We start from the raw sequence: 21,008 nt of genomic DNA on the forward strand, positions 1-21,008 counted from the left end.
TAGCACACAGCCGGGTTCAACAAATAGGGGCTATGATTATAATCCCATCCATCCGTTTAAAAACTTATTTCACTATATGAGAGAAAACCAAGATTCACACAAGACAGTGGAGGCCAGATCTGTTCCTGGGCTCAGTCAGGTTCCAGAGCCTGTGTACTTAACCATTACCTTGTGTCTAGGAGCATAAGACAGCACAATTTCTCACGTAAAACACTGGCCACATGGACCCCACCCATTTCCTGTCCACATATCCATCCTCCACTGACTGTGAACTCCCCAAAAGCAGGGAGCTACCCATCGGGTTCATTATTTAACACTACCATCCCAGTACCTGTGGGTGCACAGTGTTGGTTGAGTAACAAATTGAAGGCAAAAGAGCATCACAGATCATGACACTTGGGGGAAGAGAATGAAGCTGAGGGGTGTTCACACCTACTCTTGCTCCCTCTTTCCTGATGACTTCTCTGTCTCTCTCCCTGTCCCTGCCTTCCATTCCTGGGAAGATCATAGAACCAGTGCCTCATGGAACTCATCTTTCCTCTTTAAACTTCTTGTGTTACTTCTACCTCTGGAGAATTCATTTTTGGCTAGGTGACATACCTCTTCCACGCCCCCTCTACAGCTAACAAGCTCCTCATCACCCCTCAAAACCCAACTGAAATGCCACCTCTTCCATGGTGTCTTCTCAGCTCCACTGGGGAATGTAAGTCAGTGCTCCCCATGCTCCTGTGGGTCTTTGTTGTAGTTCACACCTCTGCTCTGGCATTTACCAGGTGGAAACCTCTGCCTGGCCCCAGTGCTCTGTCTGTCCTACTCGCCCTTGCTAAGCCATCTAAAGGCAAAGCCTGAGTCTTCTTGTCTCTACCTGCAGCATCGAGCCCAGAGGCTGGCATCTAGCAGGTGACAGGACATTGATTAATTAAATGAATGAATTAAGTCCAGAATGTGCACAGTTCTTTAAGAAGATCTGTTATTCTGAAGTAAGCAGCATTCAGACATTTAGTAGCTACTCCTTACTGTGCCCCTTGAGTCTACCATGCACTGGGCACAGTTTGAGGCCTGGAGCTCAGGCCTGAAGGAAGCAAGAGAAGTAAGAGGCAAGTACACAAATAAAGAAACAAGAGATTTTAGATGGTGATGAGGGCCATGGAGGGAATAACCCAAGGGGTTAAAGAGAGGGTCACTGCGGTGATAAGGGGTCAGGGTGGCCTCTCTGAAGAGGTGAGATATGAGCTGGGACCTGAATGAACACAGGAGCTGGTGGGAAAGACCAGTGGCCAAAACTATGCCAGGCAGAGGGAGCATCGAGCAGAAGGGCTCTCAAGAAATGCAGGCTTGTCATGTTGGAGTTATAGCAAGGGGACAAGGACACCTGGCAAGGTGGAGTGAAGGGAAGGGAGAGGAAATGAGACTAGAGACTCTGCAAGGGTCAGATTTTCAAGGCCTTATTGGCATGGTAGGGAGTTTGAATGGACCCAGAATAGTGACTGATCTGCCTTATGTCTTTGAGAGATCACCACAACCGAGGAGATGAAATGAGTTTTTGAAGCCACAGCAGAAGTAGACACCGGAAACCCAGTTAGGAAGCCATTCCATTAGTCCAAGTGTGAGTTGATGGCAGCTGGTCCAGGACGTGCTGCTGGTGATGGAGAGGAGGTGAGAGTCAGGAGCTATATTGGAGGTAGGTCCTACAGAACCTGTTGGTACACTCAGAGCAGAGGGTGGGAGAAAGATGGGAGCCAAGGTGGTGGTGGTTTGTGCAGATGTATTTCTACATGAGAACGTTCTATGACTCCAATGCTTACAGAAAGGACCCCCTCCATTTTTGTACCTCTATGTCCAGGGAAGGTGTTCCACACCCAGCTCCTTCCTCCCATCCCCAAACCCCCTACGCTTGCCTCCTGCATCTTTTCCTCTTCAAAAACACTGCCTGAGCCTACGAGTCATTGCTATTGATTTCTCTAGCAAATGCAATTTGGGAAAAGCTGGTTTCCTTTTTTTAAAGCATCATTTGTACATAGGAAAGTGTGACATGGGGGATGATGGCTTCCACAGAAAGCAATCCCATCTTGGGCACGGTAAGACACTGAATGAGCCAGCAGTGCTGGGGGAGGATTTGGGACTGTAACATTTTAATAAAGTGCTGATTTCGGATGGGATTTCATGTCTAGGAGGGAAGTGGCTTGAGCCAATGGCATGCTTCTTTTCCTCGTGTTTGCCAAAGCCCTTTGAGAAGGTTGAGAGCCTCATTACTATAAGAACCTATTGTAGACCGCACACCATTGAATCCTTGGCCAGCCTGTGAAATTGATTCTTTGCACTTTCATGGTTTAAGTAACAGATGGAGGCTGATGGCAGCTGGTTGACCAAAATCTGAAGATGGAAAACATACTGCATCTCCTGAGCACCCATTCTTTCCATACCCCACCCCCTTGGTCTGCATTTGGCAGCCAAAGCCCCTCCCCAGGTTTTCAGACCAATAATGCTCTCAGTGTATACCCAGCATCTATTTATTTTTCTCATCCAAGCCAAATGTATTTATTGAATGCCTCCAAATGCCCTGGGGTCGCAGCCATAAGCAAGAGGCAAGGTCCCTACTCTCATGGAAAGCACACTCAAGTAGGGAAGGAGAATAAATAACAGATAAGATAATTTCACAGAGTAGTATATTAAGGAAAATATGACTGATGACAATGGAGGGACTCTAGGACAGGGTCTGCAAATATTTTCTATAAAGAGCCAGGGAGTAAATATTTTTGGCCTTGTGAGCCATATGGCCTTGGTCACAGCTATGCAACTCACCTATTGTAGGACAAAAGCAGTGCAGATGAAATGTAAAGCAAGGAAGAATAAAACTGCATCCACAGAAACAGGTGGCAGGCCCATGGACTGTGGTGTGCCAACCCCTGCTCTAAGGGAATGTGGGAGGAATATTTTAAAAGGTGCACTGAAATAGGGTGATATTTAAGCTGAAGTCTGAATGGTGAGAAGGAGCTTGCCACATAAAGAAGAAAAGGGAAGGTGTTCCAGAGAAGGGAACAGCACGTGCAAAGCCCTGAGTCATAACGATTTCAGAAACAGTAATGCCCACCCATGTGGTAGAGCAAAAGGAAGAGGAAGGTCATGGGTATGCAGGGATTGGGCTACAGTGGTCCATAGTCCAAGATGAGGCCTCGCACATAATAGGTGTTCAATTAACGAATTATGGCTCTATCAAAGGAAATTTAAGGAGCTCCTGGCTACTACCCAAATAATTTAGACAAAGTTCCACAGTCTTCACTCAACTCTGTGTGCACCAGTCCTAGACACAAGAATCTTTGCTCCTGTGGTCAAATTCCCACCTAGAACCTCACTTCCATCATTTATTTTTCAGCCTTGTCTCCTATGAAAGAGCCCACCTATGCCCAGACCCTGCCTCCCTAACCTAGCATGAGCTCCCAGAACTTCCAAAGCCAGGGACTGACCTAAACCTAAGGGATTCTTGCCTCTGCTCCCCTAGAAGAGAGGGTCCTGTTTGTGTTAGCCACTGACAAGTGAAAACTCATTAGAGCAGTCACTAGACTAGGTACATTAGCAAATATTCTAATTCTTCTCCTTCCAGGTACTTCCCCATCCCCTGAAAGTTATATGATCAGTAACATGCTTTAGCAACGAATTGTAAACAGATAAGGTGTGAGTAAACTCCAGGTAGAAGCTTTAAGAGCCAAAGCATAAATTGCCACATCTCACTCTGTCCAGCACCACAAATGTGCAGCATTTGTCAAGAGGGAGCCCCTTCCATCCACGTTGGACATAGCGTATTAACAGAAATAAATTAGTGTTGTGTTGAAGCACTACGATGCCATGGTTTGGTTATGGCAGTAACACAACCTACTCCATCCCGACCTAATACAGAGATGAGATCCCCAAAAGGAAGGGATGGCCATAACAAAGATCTAAAATATGTTACATTGATATAGAACTTGAACCGTGGGTGACTCAAGATGTCCAAATTTAAGTCAAGAGAGCAAGCCAGGCGAACACGGAAACACAGCACATCCAAGAAATCCAACTACTAAAGAGTTGTAGATATGACTGTTGGCTCACAGGAACTCCTACATGTTAATTCTGGCCTCTAGAAGCTCACATGCTGTGGACAGCTCAGCCACGTACATAAGGAAGTACAATACCTTGTGTAACAAGTTGCCATGATGGAGTTGTCACAGGAACAAAGTCATGGGAATAAGAGAAGGTAAAGTGGCATCAATAGAACATTTAATCATACAGTAATAGTAAGATTAATTGGCAGGTTATGTTTGGTGGATCATGTAGACTCTACGAAGGTAGGGATTTGTCTGTCTGACTCCTATATCCCTGGAAATATATCAGGTACTGGTGAGTAGATGTTCCATAGATTTTTGTTGAATGAATAGATTTTGAATCTCAGAAATATGGTGGTGGAAGAGTATTTCAGGCAAAGACAAGAGCATATGCCAAGGCATGAAGTTTAACTTTATAATCTAAGAAGTTTCACTTACCTGGATAATATAATATGCCCAGGATGAGAAGGAGGCTGAGGGAGACATGGGAGAAGGAGTCAGGATGATCATGGAGAAGCAACCTGGATTTGCAGATGCTGAGACCAGGCTACTCAAGGTTAAATACCTGCAGGGATAAGGAAGAAAATGTGAGCATGTGAAACCATCGGTTGTTAAGATCTATGTGCTGGTAGAAAGCTGGCCAACTTCATGAACTGTAGGGTGCGTGTTCCTGCTAAAGGCTTTCAATTTGAGATGTTGACAAATATTGTGACGACCAAACACAACATGTCTATAGGCCACAGGCCAGTTGTAAGTCATCAATTTTCAAATCCTTGACCATCAGAAGACAACTGGGGCTTCAAGAAAAAGGGTATAAGTCCCCAATCCTTGTCCATGTTTAACATTCTTGAAGCTGACAACTGAATGCTTTTCATGAGTTTGGCCCAAAACAATGTGGCAGCCAACACTGCCTGAACTTACATGAGGCTATTCATAGTCTTCATTTCTCCCTCTTCATGTGACTATTCATACATTTCACTTTGTGTGTGTGGTCATGGCATACACGGCTATACCTATATAATGTGCTGTATCTTGTTTTTCTTCAACCCAAAAGATTCTGAATTTTTGGAAGACTTCAAAGCTTTGAATCAAGCCTTATGGACCTCTAACATGATCAGCTTCATGCTGTTTTGGTAGAAAGCTCTGGCAGTTGTAGCCACGGTAAACTGAGGGAAGGAGTCAAGAGAGCTGCTTAAGGAGCTCTGGGCAAACCACTGGTGAAAACTATTGAGAGCTGCTCCAAGATGGATATGCTGGAAATGAAGAGGCTTGGGGGATATTTCCCAGTCAGAGCAACACAAATCGGTGCCTGATTGGAGGTGGGAGGTAAGAGAGGAAGGAATCCAGGATGAGTCTCATGCTTCCAGCTTGTAAGAGTGGACAGATGGTGAGCCATCCACCACAAGAGTAAATCCAGAATGATTAGAGTTGAGGGAATTAAAATTGTAAATGCCAGTTTGGACTTGTACATGTGAAGTTCTTCTGTACCCTGTGGTTGGAGATGGAAATGTGGATTTCGAGCCCAGGCAAGAAGCTAGTGACAGAGTACAAATTTGGGAAGTATCATGGTTTAAATAGTGTCCCACGAAAAGATATGTCCAAGTTCTAACCCCCTGTAGCTGTGAGTGTGAATTTCTTTGTGGATATAATTAATTTAACAATCTTAAAATGAGATCATCCTGAATTAAGGGCCCTAAATCCAATGTCTGTTTTCCAAATAAGAGAAGGGAGAGGGAGATTTGAAACCCAGAGAGAACACAGTGGAAAGGAGAAATTAGAGTGATTGCCAAGGATGCCAGAGCCACTTGAGGCTAGAGAGAGGCAAGGAACAGATTCTCCCTTAGAGCCTCCACAAGGAACCAGCTCTCCTGACACCTTGATTTTGGATTTCTGGCCCAAGACTGAGAGAATAAATTTCTGTTATTTGAAGCCACTCAGTTTGCGGTAATTTGTTACTGCAGCCCAAGGAGAAGAACACAGAAGACTTCAGCCAAGCAAGATATTTCAGCCCCAGGAGATGGTGAGGAGGAAGGCAAGAGATGGACTCAAGACAGAAGTCAGAGACACCAGCGTGGTGATGAAGACAGGACGGTGACTAAGGGCAACTGGGGACTAAGACGAGAACTGGGAGAATGGAAGCTCAGAAGGGCACAAGCTTCAGCAAGAAGGTGTGCTCTGCAGTGTCAAATTTTGCAGAGAAAACATATAGAATGAAGGCTGAAAAGGGAATACCAAATTTAGCAATAAGGTCATTGGTGACTTGGAGTTGGAGGAGTTCCAGTAAACTAAGCAATATGTAATTTGTGAGAAATGTGAAGTCAGTAGAGAATTCTTCTAAGAAGTTCAGCAGCTATGAAGGGAAGGAGGGGGCCGAGTCAGTAGCTTGAAAGGGTTTCGATTCAGGAAAAAGGGGTTGCAGGCTGTGGAGCACAAACATGTCCACCTGCTGTTTGTGGGAAGGAGCGGTGGGCAAGGCTGGCAATGTAAGAGAAAGAAGGGGACGAGACAGGTCCATCTGACAAAGAGTTAAATGCAACATTTGGGGCATGGAGACCAGAGGCTTCTTAGATAGCTATGGTGGGGAAACAGGTGCCCACTTAGAAACAGCTCCCAGCCTCCCTTGCAGCCTGGTGAGAACATGTGATCAGTTCTCACCAAGGGAATGGAGCAGAAGTGGTATGCCTCTTCCAAGCCAAGGTGCGGGGGAAAGGGGTATGCCTTCTCTCCCTCTTCCCTCTCACCTCCAACTAGATGCTTGAGGATGTCTCAGCCCTTAGGGGTGGCAGCACCACAAAACTGAAAAGGTCAGGGTTCCTGAATCACCACCTGGAGGAAAGCCTCCTATTAACAGGAAAATTCACAATGGACTGTCATATGAGTAAAAGAGAAAGATTGTCTTAAATCATGGAAATGTGGGAGTTGATTTGTTTTAGCAGCTAGGTGACTCTAATACAATCTGCTTATTGTATGTGTCCAGATCTTCCACCGCTGGCTTCCTGCCCCCTGCCGGAGAACTCAACCGTTACCAGACTAACCTACTAGGGATCACCTGCCTGGCAGTGGCTGGCATCTGTCCCACACTAACTGACGGTCTTTGGTTTATTCAACATAAATGTTTAATTCCTACTATGTATAGTACACCAGGCAGGAGACAGGGATACAGGCCAGAGATGTAATAAATCCCTGCCTTAGGGGAGCTTACATTTGAATGGGGCACACAGAAACTGAGCAGACTCGTAAGCCTGTAATGTAATACCAGGTAAGAATATATGATGTGGGGCGCCTGGGTGGCTCAATGGATTAAGCCGCTGCCTTCGGCTCAGGTCATGATCTCAGTGCCCTGGGATGGAGCCCCGCATCGGGCTTTCTGCTCAGCGGGGAGCCTGCTTCCCCCTCTGTCTCTGCCTGCCTCTCTGCCTACTTGTGATCTCTCTCTCTGTCAAATAAAATAAGTAAAAACTTAAAAAAAAAAAAAAAGAATATATGATGTGCTATTTAAAAAAAAAAGAAAAGAAAAGAAAGAAAGAAGACTAGAGGGATAGAAAGTGATAGGCGGGCTGGGGTGCAGTTTTAAATGAGTTAGTCCAGGAAGGTCACTTTGAGGGTGAGACGCTGATGCAAATATTTAGGCAAAGTGACGAAACAAGCAAAGGAAAAGCTGGAAGAAAGGCAAGCCAGACAGAGGGAACAATTCGTGCAGAAGCCCAGAGAAGAGAGTGTGCTTAGCGTTTCAGGGGGTGGCAGGAAGACCCGCGTGAGGAGTTTGGGTCCTGTTCTAGGAAATAGGGAGTGCAAGCCCAGTCTCCCAGGCCGGCGGGACTTCTGCCACCATTTCCCAAGAGGCTGCCTGCTCCTTCGCCACAGATCTGTCCAGCTTCCAGGACCCAGCTCCTGCCCCTCAGGTCTCCACTCTGTTAACTCACTCTGAGCTCCCCTGGGCACAGAACCACGAGACTATAGGGTCCCTTGACCAAGGAGAAGCAAGGTAGAGGAAGCAGCTTCTTCCACGAGAGGTGACTCCTTTGCAGAGAAAAGAAAGTTCATCGGCATACTAGGGGAGAAGCATCACCCACGAGGCAGTGAGCACTAAGTCTATATTTGAGCTGAAAAACATGCAGACAGGCGGGCGGGAGCCCAAACACAACTGTTTATGCCTTATGCGATCGCAAATGAGTAATTTTGCCTCCTGGAGTTTCAGGAAGCTCCTCCAGCTCGGAAACAGAGCCATCTCTCATACTAGAAGGCTGCAAAGCTGTGTGAGAGGGTTTGGGGGCCTCCACAGATGGAAACGCTTCGAACAGCCACCGTCCTTGCATTTGCAAAAGCTGCTTCTCTCATTCTGTCCATTGGTCCTGTCCACACAATAATCTAGGGGGGACTGGCCCCTTTTAGTTTACAAACAAGGGCATTCTGGCACTTAGAGGTGATGTGTTACGTACGCCTAAGGTCACAAGGCCAGTGGTGGGGTTATTCTTGTAAAGCACACTTTTTTTTCTTTTCCTAAAGATTTTATTTATTTATTTGACAGAGAGAGACACAACGAGAGAGGGAACACAAGTAGCGGGGAGTGGGAGAGGGAGAAACAGACTCTCCACTTAGCAGGGAGCCTGATGCAGGGCTAAATCCCAGGACCCTGGGATCATGATCTGAGCTGAAGGCAGACCCTTAATGACTGAGCCATTCAGGCATCCCCTTGTGAGCCACACTTAAAAGTCATCATTATCCCCCTGCTTGAAATCATCGTTGGGTACCTAAAATTCAAACTCCTTCTTAGATTCTAAGAGATCTTACACCAGGGATCAGTAAACTCTAGCCCACTGCGTGATTTTGTAAATAAAGTTTTATTGGGAGGAAGCCATGTTCACTCATTTGCATGTTCACTCATTCTCAGGTTTGCAAATTGCTGTGGCCGCTTCTGCACTACAATGGGAAAACTGAGTAGTTGCTTCAGAGACTGGCCCACAAAGCTAGAAATATTTACCATCTGGAACCTCTAATTTCAGATTTATGGACCCTAGCTCTTCACCATCTGTCAAGACCCACTTTTCCTCTGATCTCTCTGCTCTCTCTTCTACTCACCCTCTTCCAGGCATAGTGGTCTTAGCCTTGCTTTTCCTGCCCCAGGACCTTTGCACTTGCCATTCTCTCTGCAGTGCTTCATCCCAATTTTTATATGCTGGTTTCCTTTCCCATTTCAGGTCTTGGATCAAATGCTGACTCCTCAAGGAGACCTTCCATAATCTCCATATCTAATAGGGCCCCAGTCCTGTCTCCAATTCACTCCTCTGTTGTTTTTTATTTTTTGTTTTTTGGTGATTTGTTTGTTTGTTTTTTGGTGACATATATAACCTTGTAAGTCATCTTATTTTTTTTAATGCATTATTGTTAGAGTCTCTCACTAGAAAAATATCTCCATGGAAACAAGTACCCTGTTTGGGTCACAGTTAAATCCTTGATATACAGAATGGTGTCTGACACAGAGTGGATATTCTATAGTTAAGGGCTAAATGAATCAATGAATCAATGAATTAATGAGTAAATCATAACTATCCTTGGTGTACATCGGCATTTTTCAACCTTGGCACTAGTGATACTCAGGGCTGAATATTTCTTTGTGGCACGGAACTGCCAGGGGCCCCGTAGATTGTTGAGTTCCATCCCTGATCTCTACACACCATATGTCACCACCGCCACCAAGATCTGTGACAACTGAAAATGTCTCTGCACATTGCCAAATGTCCTCTGGGGTGGGAGGGAGAGCGATTCACTCCCAGTTGAGAACCACTGAGATACGTGGTTTAAAGCTGCCCTTAGAACTTAAAATAGAACAATAGGCTTTTACCGAAGACAACAGTCATCCCAATTCCCAGTTAATTGTAGTTGTACATACGAGTGACCTCTGGGTCAGGTCCTTGATAAGCTGATGAAATTGCTTCATGAAGGAAGTGTCGACAATGTTTTAGAAATGAAAGTCCCAAGTCGGAAACCACTTTAATGTTCTCAGTAGGGAATGATTAATAATCGGGAAGCCAGGATGTATGGAGCTACAAGTTATTACCAGGTTCTGGACTCACATGAATGTAAAGAGATGTTGCTGGGTTCCAGGGAGATGGGGAGTTGGAGGGGGCATTGTGATCAGAGAGGTCAAGGGGCTCTTCTGGGGATTTGACCATTTACAGGGAATCAGAATTATTAATGTGAGTGTTTTACTAAGTCTTTTCCCGTGACAAGAAGAAAAACAGATGAGAACAGAGATGGAAGCAAATATAGCACCTGGCAAGGACTGTGGGTGATCTCTGGGGTCCTTAGAGGACAGGAGGATGGGCAGAGTCCCTTTAGTGATGCTGTTTTCTGGGAGGAAAATGCTGAGTTCAGGGAACCCACTCTTGCTGTAAGAAAGCTGCTGCTGTCCCGCCTTGGATGTAGAGGCTGGGGAATGTAGTTTGCTCAGTTCCTGGGGATGGAGTCTAGTTTAGTAGCTCTGGCCTCCATGGGGCATAGCTTAATGTACCACCCATCAGATAGAGCCCTGCTTCCCCACAAGGATGGTTGTCCTCCAGCAGGTGATCCGTAGGGTACCATGGTATCAGCAAAGAGGAGAGCCAGGACAGGCTGCCCTGAACCATAAGGTGCATTTCGTGATAAGAACAGGAATTGGAGGGGAGAAACAGGGCAGCATAGCCAGCAGCCAGGAACCGTTCCTGTTGTGGTTGGTACATTTCTCTCAGCCTGACTTCCCATGGGTCCTTTTCCCCTTTTGACGGCCCCAGGGGACTAATCCTCATCCCATTCCCCACCCCCCCCTGCTGCTGGGACTGCCTCCAGATCTCAGATTTGTCTCCCACCAAAGACTGGTTTCAAATTAAAGGTGTAGTTCTGGCTCCCAAATCTCATTGTGGGAAAGAAGCACACATTCTTTTCTTCCTAGAGTGTTGGGAGAGGGAAATAGACAGGGGTAAATGCAAACAGCATAAGGAGGGAAATGAATATAGTGGGATCTGTTGTTTTTATGTATCTGGGCTCCATTCCCCCTTCTGAGTAGAACACTCACATTTTGGGGGGGAGACCCACCATCCCCTAACTCTCAGTTCTTGGGATCTGAGTTATGGCTAACATCAGCCACACCAGATTCAAGGGCAGGCACATGGCCCCGTCCTGTGGCAATCATGGTATGGTATCTTTCTGCTCACAGTAAAGGGTTTATAGGTGGACAAATGATCCAGGTCAACCCAGTCATCATTAACTCAAGGACTGATGCTGAAGAATTTAGGGAAGATGAATGTTCCTCCTGCCGGGATTGAGGACAGAACAGAATGAAAACTAGGAGTTCCAGGGAGTCTTTTTCCACTGCTGGTGGGGACCCCGGCAGTTGAGCCAACAGTGAGGAGCTCCGTGAGATGTGGACAGCCTGACCATGTCCCAATGATTGTTTGCTACAGCCGTACCTGAAACTGACCCTATTCGGAACTCATCAATTACATAAGACACACATTATATAAAATACTACTTTCAATTTTTTTTCAAGTAGGTTTTGGTTATCTCTTGCAACAAAAATATTTAATATCTCTTGCAACAAAAGAGTCTTGTATTTTAACTCATAGAGTTCCCAAATTCTCATCGATTTCTCAAAGACATGTTCTTTGGTCGATGTAAGTTTCCTTTATTCCCTATAACTTCTAAACCCTTTCTTAAACAGTGGGTGGGTACTTTCTCATACATAGGAGTACTCCATCCTTAACCCCAATGCTGAAAGCTGCTGAGCATTTACTGATCACCTAAAATGTTCAAGGTGCCATGCATGCTTGGTTCTTTATCTAGAGTTTATTATAATTTAACTCAGGTTATAAAAACATATGGTAGACAGTCTTACCCTCAATAAAGATGAACAAACTGGGATTCAGAAAGCAAAGTAAGTGCTGAAAACCCCGAACAGCTAAGAAATGGCAGTGCGAGCATTCAAATCCAACACATGTTTCCAGGTCTATGAACCCTTCTCTGATTGTAGCCTGAAATTACAATTAAGAACATCGGCTATGTCCTGCTTGACTGTTGGGATTAACAATACAATTCACCCTACTCAGCGGAAGCCCAAGCGCTGGGCTGAGCACATTGCCTATAATATTTCTAACATCCACACGACACTGTAAGATACGGATTATATTCTTACCATCACCTCCATTTTAAGAATGAAGACACTGAGGCTCAGAAAACGTAAGACAACTTGTTCAAGGTTATACAGTTAGCTCAAGAAGAGATAGAATTCCAGACCACGAAGAGTCCAAGCCAGCGTGCTTTCCAGTAGCCAGATTTCCTCCCAAATCTCAAGTGAGAAATTAACATCTTAAGAGTTTTGCGTTTTCCCACCCCCATGTATCTCTGATCCATAAAAGAAAGCTCTTCTTAGGAAATTTCGTCATATGCCATCCACTTAAATACTTTATGCAGGAAAAGCTTGACTCCCCAGTTAAAATAAGATACTTGGAGGCTGCTCCATGACTTACACATCTACACACCAAGAAGCGTAACAGGTGCATCATAAGCACTTACTCCATCCAGACCTTTCCCGCAAGTGAGGTCCATGGAGATTTCCCAGGGAACGCTGCTAAAATTGCAGATGCCCAGATCTGAGGCCAGGCTGGCTGAATCAGAATATAAGGGATGAAGGAATAAAGAAAACATGGTATATTGAAATAGTCTACATATAATATGTATTATGAGATCTTTTATATATAACATAACAGAATATTACTTAGCCCTTTAAAAAAAAAGAAAGAAGGAACTATTGCCATATGTACCAATAGGCATGAACCTTGAGGACATTATGCTAAGTGGAATAAGCCAGTCATGGAGACATAAATATGACAGGCTTCCACCTATATGAGGTGTCTGAAATAGTGAAACTCACAGAAGCAAAGAGCAGGATGTGGTTGCCAGGGCAAGGAGGGAGAAGGTAATTGTCAAAGGGCATATAGGTTCAGTTATGCTAGATGAATAAATTCTAGAACCTGCTGTACAACATTGTGCCTGAAGTTAATAACAATGCACTGCACACTTAAAATCTGTCATTATAGCATGCACAACAATCACTGAAATAACCCTGAGTTAGTCCCCAAAACACCCACCAATACTTATGTTTTTTAACGATCTGTTAAGAGGGTAAGTCTTAACGTTAAGTGTTCTTACCATAAGAAAATAAAGATTCAAATTTTAAAAAAGGACACCTGGAGACAAAGCACAGGGGTCTGCATACTTACAGGCATCCAACTGACAGTGCATCCAAGGGGTTATTCTGCTAAGTCAACCGGAGGGACAGGCGTATACTTCATTCCTTCGCTTCACAAATTTCCTGAGTGTCTTTTGTACAAAATGTACCTTCTAGCCATTGAAAATAAACAGTCACCAAGGTCCCTTCCCTCAAGGAACCTAGCAGTGGGAAAAGATAATATATAAGTAAATACGAAACCCTGTTTACTTACAATTATGCCAGGTTTTGTTGGAACATGTAATGGGCAGACTCGACATTGTCTGTGTCTGTGTGTGTGTGCGTGTGTGTGTGTGTGTGTGTGTACACACAGCGGGCAAGGATCATTGTGCACTTTGAGGATCAGGGGGCATTCTCACTGGGCTCTGAATGTTGGGCAGGAAATAACCAGATAAACCAGCAAAGTGTCTGAGACATAAGAAACAACGTGTGCAAAGGTCTTGCGATGGAAAGGTGAAAAGGTGGTTCTAGAAGCCAAAGGAGGGGGTCTGTAGTGTAGAAAGAGAGAGTAAGAGTGTTCACTATGAGACTGATGAAGCACAACCTGGGTGTGTGTGTGGTGGGGGGGTATACACCACTATGAGATGTGCATTTTGGGACGTATTTTTTTTTCTTTTTTTCTTTTTAATTCCACTATAGTGGACATAAAGTGTTATATTAGTTTCAGGTGTAAAATCTAGTGATTCAACGCTTCCATCAGATGTGCATTTTTAAAATATCAGCCCACCTGCTTGATTTAAACAACAACAACAACAAAACATTGCAAAGAGGACAAGAGTAGAAGCAGGAGACTGAGTGGGGAGACATTTGTTGTCCAAGCAGGAAATGAAGATGAAGGTGATGTGGACAGTGGACAGAGCAACAGGTATTTGGAAGGTAGCAACAACAATCTCAGGGATGGATTGGACACAATGGCACCGGAGAAGAGTTGCAAATGGCTAGATAGAAACCCAGGAGAGAACAAGGGTTCCGTCAGGGAACACGATGAGCTCAGTTTTGGAAATGTCGGATGTAAGTGTGTATCAGTCAAGGCTCAATGGAAGACAAAAAAAACATTCCAGGTGTTTTAAGCAGTAGTGGATTGAATTCCAGAATCAGATGTTCTCAGTGGTATCTCTTGCTAGGTAACAAGCCATTCTAAACTTTGTGGTTTATGAAAAGAGCCCTTTATTTAGCTCACAATTCCCTAACAATTTTGGGTTGAGTGTAGCTGGGTGGTTCTTTGCGTCTTGGCTGGAATCACGTTTGTCTACTGTCATTTGCAAATTAGCCAAGCAGCTCTGCATGTGACCTCTGATTGGCTGTTGGTTGAACATGATGAGGACCACCGGGCCACATATTTCTCATCACTGAGCAGTTTGGCTTGAGCTTTTCACATGGCTGCTGGGAGGAAATGTACACGAGGTCTCCTAAGGGGTAGGCTCAGAGTGGGTACAATGTCACTGCCTCATTCTGTTGGTGAAAGCAAATTACAATGCCAGCCCAAATTCTAGGAGTGGGGAAATGGACCCATGTCTTTCTGGAATGGGCTGTAAAATCTCACTGCAAAGAAGCATAGATATAGGGTGATGTAAGAATATCCTAGTCATTTTAGCAAACAATCCACCACAAGTACTTATAAAATCACTGAAAGGACTGGAGAAACATGCTCCACGCTCAGCCTCCAAGAATGCATATGAGAACTTGCTCACCGGGGAGCTGTCTCTGCCACAATCAGGAAGGCCATTGCAGGACAACTGATTTCAAGAGTGGGCCACTGTCCTTGTGATACAACAATCAAGAATCCCCTCTTGCTGCTACTGCAGAAGCAACTGGCTTTCCACATCCTGGAATGCAGTGAGCAGAGATGGGGACCTGCTTCAGAAGAATCCAACACCCCAGCACCTGCAGCAGGAAGAGGGCCTCCACCTTCCCCATCTCATCTGCCGACATATAACTGATAGAATCAGAATTTCCTCTAGAACTCCAGCGGCAATGGAGTCTGGGAAATATAACCGCTAGCTTTCCAGCCTTAATAGTGAAAGAAGGTACTCTAGAAGGGGTTGGGATGGATTCTGGGTGTCAGACCACGATGTGTAGCTCAAGGTAATGGTGAAGAAGCCAAGGAGAAATGATAAGGAAGCAACCAATCAGATGCAACTGCCACTCGGGTAGGGGTGGCTGGGGAGTCTGGGCTGATCTGAGATTTGAATAAGAACTAAGCATGGTCCAGGAGTCACCGTGTGCCTAGGATTCATGCCAAGGCCAAACATCCTAACCATTTCTGGTGTGCAGTTAACAACCCAACCCATCCCCACTGTCTCAGTGATTCTTGCTTTAGGACAAGAATGGTAGAACTTGTCTTTAAGTACCCGGAGACCAGAGCCTAAGCCTGTTACTCCATAGCTCTGTGAATTTGACCACTTCCCTCCTACAGTCTTGGTGTTTTCCCCAGTGCGGCATGATGAGCCTGATTTGTCTACACAGATGAATCTCAAGCCTTTTTCAGCAACAGGATCTATAAGAGTTTCTTGCTCCCATGTACAGGTATGATTCATCGTCCCCCTCCAGAGTCTCTTTATCAAATGTACACTTCCCAGCGGGTGGAAGGACTTACTCCCTTGACATGTGGTGACAACAGCAAGGAAGGTGCCCTAGGTTCCAGCCAGGCTGTCCTGTCCCCCACTCCTGCTGTGCTCCCAGTGCTGGGCTCACTCCATGCTTCTTCGCATTTCACCTTTCTCTCCTATGCAAACCGTCCCCCATCCTGCTATGAACCTGGTCTCAAACTGAGGCCAGTTACAAGACTGGATCCAATTGTCCTGCAAGGGCAGCTTCATGGCCAGGATCTCAGGAAAACTTCTGAATCCATCTATGGCAGACTTGGTGGTTTTCAGGGAACAGCCAGAGGGTTGGTGAGAATGTCTAGGGACCACAGAGCTTTGCCTGTGGGGTTATTCAATGGAACTGAAGGGTCAACCGAGAGAGGTAATCAAAGTGGAAGAGAAAAATCTGGAAACTCGGCAGTTCCATCTTTTTATCTAATCAAAGTGTATGAGAAAAAATTTAACCAGCATAGTGTCATAGACATAAAAATGAAAAAAAAAAAAAAAACCTCTCTATATAGTCAAAGACCACCCAATTGCCCTTAGCAGCCTGGCTGTCATCTGATGTGTTAGTGTCCTTACTACTGTTCCCAAAGTGGTTGTTCAACCAGGTGAGTGGCAGGTGCTATGGCCCCCAAGGTCTGCAGGAATCAGCGATATAAAATTGTACAGGCCACCTGAGGGGTGGGAATTCTAAGAGCAATGGGAAGGGATAGGGAGCAGTTTGAGCATAGGGATGGCATGATTTAATTTAGAAGATCACTCTGCTATTATATAATGAGTAGGTAATGAGAGTAAGAGGAGAGGGAGGGGAATCGGTTAGGAACACTTTCACAGAGATCCACCCGGTAGGGGGGTGATATGAGCGATAATGGGGCCTCCGCACAGATGGCGGCTGTGAAGATGGCTGAGTGGGGCTCAGATCTGGTTAGGAGGGCTCGCCAACAGGACTTGCCATTCCATGGGGGTCAGGGAAATAAAGAAACAAAAGGAATTCTGGTTGTTTGGCTGGAGCTGCTGGGTGGATTCTGATGACATTTCCTAAAATGGGGAGGTCTAAAAAGAAGACAGATCTGGAGAATCAACGTGTGAAAACTAATGGCGTTAGACTTGGAATGTCCCTAAGGTGCTGACCTGAATGAGAGGAAGAAACAATGGATGTGAGAATCTGGAATACAGCAAGGTCGGTCCAGAGATAATAATCTCACCATTATCATCAAATACGCAGTTTATACAGGCTTAGGCTGGATGAGATCAGGCAAAAGAAAAAAAAGTACACACCAGAACAGGACCTTGGACTGAGCCCAGGGATACTGCATGATTTTGAAGCCAAAGGATATCAAGTCAGCAGAGGAGAATGACAAAACTAGCAAGACAGGAGTGAGAGCAGGAGAGGGTGGTGTCTGGAAGCCAAGGGAAACCCGTCACCTGAATAGATAAGGCTAGAAGAGCCCAAATCAATCAGGCCTTCTGGAAGGACATTCGATCAGTGACATCATCTGCACAGAGAAAGGGAAGCACTTACTGAGGAAATGATGTTGGGCAAATAACTATGTGATAAGCAATAACCACATCAGGCAAAAGAACAATTTAGTTTAAACAGTAATTATAAGCCAAAATCACAGGTCATTGTTTGAATTAATTTTTTTTAATGGCTCTTATAAACATATATTTTTATCCCCAGGTCTGTGAATCACCAGGTTTGAGGGCTTCATCTTGAAAACCCCAGTCTCCCAGCAAGGACTCAACTCCATCTTTTGGCTAACACCTGAAAGTTCCCATTGGTTTAAAGAGAAAGAAAGAAAGATCTTAATATTTTTATATAGCTCTTTATATTTTTATATATTTTATATAGATCTTTATATTTTAATATTTTTCACTGTTTTATTTTTTAAATTTATTTTTATTTTTTCAGTGTTCCAAGATTCATTGCTTATGCACCACACCCAGTGATCCATGCAATATGTGCCCTCCATAATACTCACCACCAGGCTCACCCATCTCCCCAACCCCCTCCCTTCCAAAATCCTGTTTATTTCTCAGAATCCACAGTCTCTCATGGTTCATCTCCCCCTCCAATTTCCCTCAATTCACTTTTCCTTTCCTTCTCCTAATATCCTCCATGAAAGGTCTTAATATTTAACTTAAGTTATAATTGCTTCCCAATGCTTTTAACTGTGGCTCATCAGTTGTAGTTTCAAAGTGAAATGAGCTGCTTGTGCCATCAGAGGTAGAAGAGAACAAGAAGGGGTTCTATGCGTGTTGTTCAAGATGCACAGTCTTCACTGGGGCCTCTTGGGGAGCCAGGGATAGAACTAAGGGGTCGATGAGGTCAAATGGCCAAAAAAAAAAGAAAAAAAATCATCTTTAATTTCAGTACCTTTGATTCTGTGACCAAGAGAATCACAATTTTTCTGTATCATATTACAGTTGTTGCAGGGATCTTGAAATATTGTTTATCCTCATCCACTACTTCAAAGGAGACCTGCCTCTAGATCCTATTCTTTCATGTGCTAGCAAAGAAGTACACACATGATTATATCACAATTCTTGTTGCTTTTGTCTTATCAATGTTTTGACAATTGAACTTCAATGTCACTGATTTATCCTCACCAACTACTTCAAAGGAGACCTGCCTCTAGATCCTATGATTCCTTGTGTTAATAAAGAAGTACATACAGTACTATATCACAGCTCTTGTTGCTTTTGTTTTATCAATAGTTTGATAAACTGAATTTCAGTATAACCCCCGGATGCTCCTTTGTGTTTTATTTGATGCATTTAAAAACATGACACTGAGAAGGGGCTCATAGGCTTCCCCAGACTGCTGAGGGAACCCGTGATGTAAAGATGAAGAGACTGTGTCTAGAACAAAGTCTGGTGGGGGGTGGAAGGGCGTGGGGCGGGACTGCTTTAGGAAAAATGGAGAAAATGCTTGACTCCAGAAGCAACTCTGATCTGAAGAGAAGGTACTCAAGAATTGAGATACCACATGAGAAGAAAAGAGTGAAGAAGAGATTGCTCCTCGAAAAATCTAGAAAACATGGGGTAGGAGAACTCAGAATACTCTATGTAGCTCTTAGCTCTTGGGAGCAGCAAAGGAGGAAGCATCCACTTTTGAAACAGTCTGAGGCAGAGAAGCCCAAAGCGGCAACTCCATAGTAAAAATTAAGAAAACACAACAGCGAGGTTGTAGATTATTACATTAATGGTTTCCAATATAGCAATGCCAGATACAGCAAACAAAAATACTGGATGACCAGTTAAATTTGAATTTCAGATAAATTTTTTTTAAGATTTTATTTATTTATTTGACAGAGAGAGAGAGAGGGAGATCAAGCACAGGCAGACAGAGTGGCAGGCAGAGTCAGAGGGAGAAGCAGGCTCCCTGCGGAGCAAGGAGCCAGATGTGGGACTCAATTCCAGGATGCTGGGATCATGACCTGAGCTGAAGGCAGCTGTTTAACCAACTGAGCCACCCAGGCATCCCAGATAAATTAAAAAAAAAAAAAACTTTTTTCAGCGTAAATACACCCCCAGCATTGCATAGAACATACTAATACCAAAAAAAATTATTCTTTACTTATCTGAAATTCACCAAGGGCTGTCCTGTGTTTTATCTTGTGGCCCTACCTGTCAATCAATCATGCTTTCCATTAGCCACACTTAAGTGTGGTCCCTCCCCTATGGATGCTGGCCATGTGACTTGCTTTAGCCAATGAGATGTCAACAATTGTAACACACGCAGAGACTTGACAGATGCTTGAGCAGAGCCCGCCAAGCCTCCTGAATGCTACTGCCACCATGTGCGGAAGCTTGGTTTAGCCTCCTTGAAGATGCAAGATGCCCTGTGGAGAGAAGTTCAGCTGGCCCAACTGGCTGAGCCCCAGCTGACCCTCCAGCTGAATGCAACCACAGGAGGCACCCAGATGAGCCCAGCAGAACATCAAGACCACCAGCCCACGGAATTAATGAGAAATTGCAAATTGCTGTTTAGAGGTGTCTTGTTATGTAGCATAAACCATCGATAGGGTGCATATTGTTTTAACTCACTTAATGAAGGTTTCTGCAGCACTTACTACATGCAAGCCACTAGAACAGGTAGATATGCTGTAATTGCCAGAGCACTATAATCCACCTACATTAGAATCAGGCAGATAGAGGGGTAAAAAATCTATATTCATAGACCAGCCCTGTTGAATCTGAACCTTTGGAGAGAGGACTGAGTCTTTTGCATTTTTGACAAGCTCCCTGGTAATTCTTTTTTTAAAGATTTTATTTATTTATTTGGCAGAAAGGGACACAGCAAGAGGGAACACAAGCAGAGGGAGTTGGAGAGGGAGAAGCCAGCTTCCCACCGAGCAGGGAGCCAAATGTAGGTCTTGATCCCAGGACCCTGGGATCATGACCAGAGGCGAAGGCAGATGCTTAATGACTCAGCCACCCAGGTGCCCCTCCCTGGTGATTTTTAATTGTCTTAAGAGTTTGAAAACTACTACACTAAGAGACCCCAAAAGCAGGAGACCCCAGTGGGTCCTCAAGCTATGTGACCCAGGGGAGGAGCTAGAGAGGTAGCAAATACTCGGGATCCAAGGCAGAAGGAAATGACTGTCCCAAACATGGCAAAAGAAAAATCCTATGAGCCAAAGCGAAAGGTGAGATTCACTCTGAAGGAGAGGCACAAGAAAGCTTCACAGGAAAGGGGGCTTAGTGAGTATGGATCACAAAAAAGGGCAGTACTAAGAATTTAGGTTCTTGGGTTTGGGTCTCAGCTAATGATAGCCACCATTTATTGAGCAACTACTGTTTTAAGGGGATGAGCAAGGCTCTTTACATGTACTCTACTGAATCATCACAACAACCCTGCAAGGTAGATGCCATAATCCCATTTTTAAATGAAAACAAAAGGCTCAGAGAGGAGACGTCCCTTGCCCAAGGACACACAGCTTGCAGCTGGCGGAACAAAGATTTAGCACCTATCTGCCTGACTCCATAAATCAGGGACCTCACATTGCATCGCATCACCCCTGACAAGGAGCCAGCTCACCCTTCGGGCCTCCGTTTCTTCATCTGAGATGGAAC

At 44.7% G+C, this 21,008-nt stretch overlaps 1 long non-coding RNA gene across 1 annotated transcript in view; it reads right to left on the reverse strand.

Moving 5' to 3' along the window:
- Window positions 1-17,574: 17,574 nt before the first annotated feature.
- The window catches only part of LOC309868769, a 40,524-nt gene continuing 37,090 nt past the window's right edge, over window positions 17,575-21,008 (reverse strand). The window contains exon 3 of the long non-coding RNA XR_014313836.1: window positions 17,575-17,694. This is a non-coding gene — a long non-coding RNA (uncharacterized lncRNA). The remainder of the gene's footprint in view (window positions 17,695-21,008) is intronic.

This window comes from Mustela nivalis, assembly GCF_964662115.1.
Source record: "Mustela nivalis genome assembly, chromosome: 7".
NCBI classification, from domain to species: Eukaryota; Metazoa; Chordata; class Mammalia; order Carnivora; family Mustelidae; genus Mustela; species Mustela nivalis.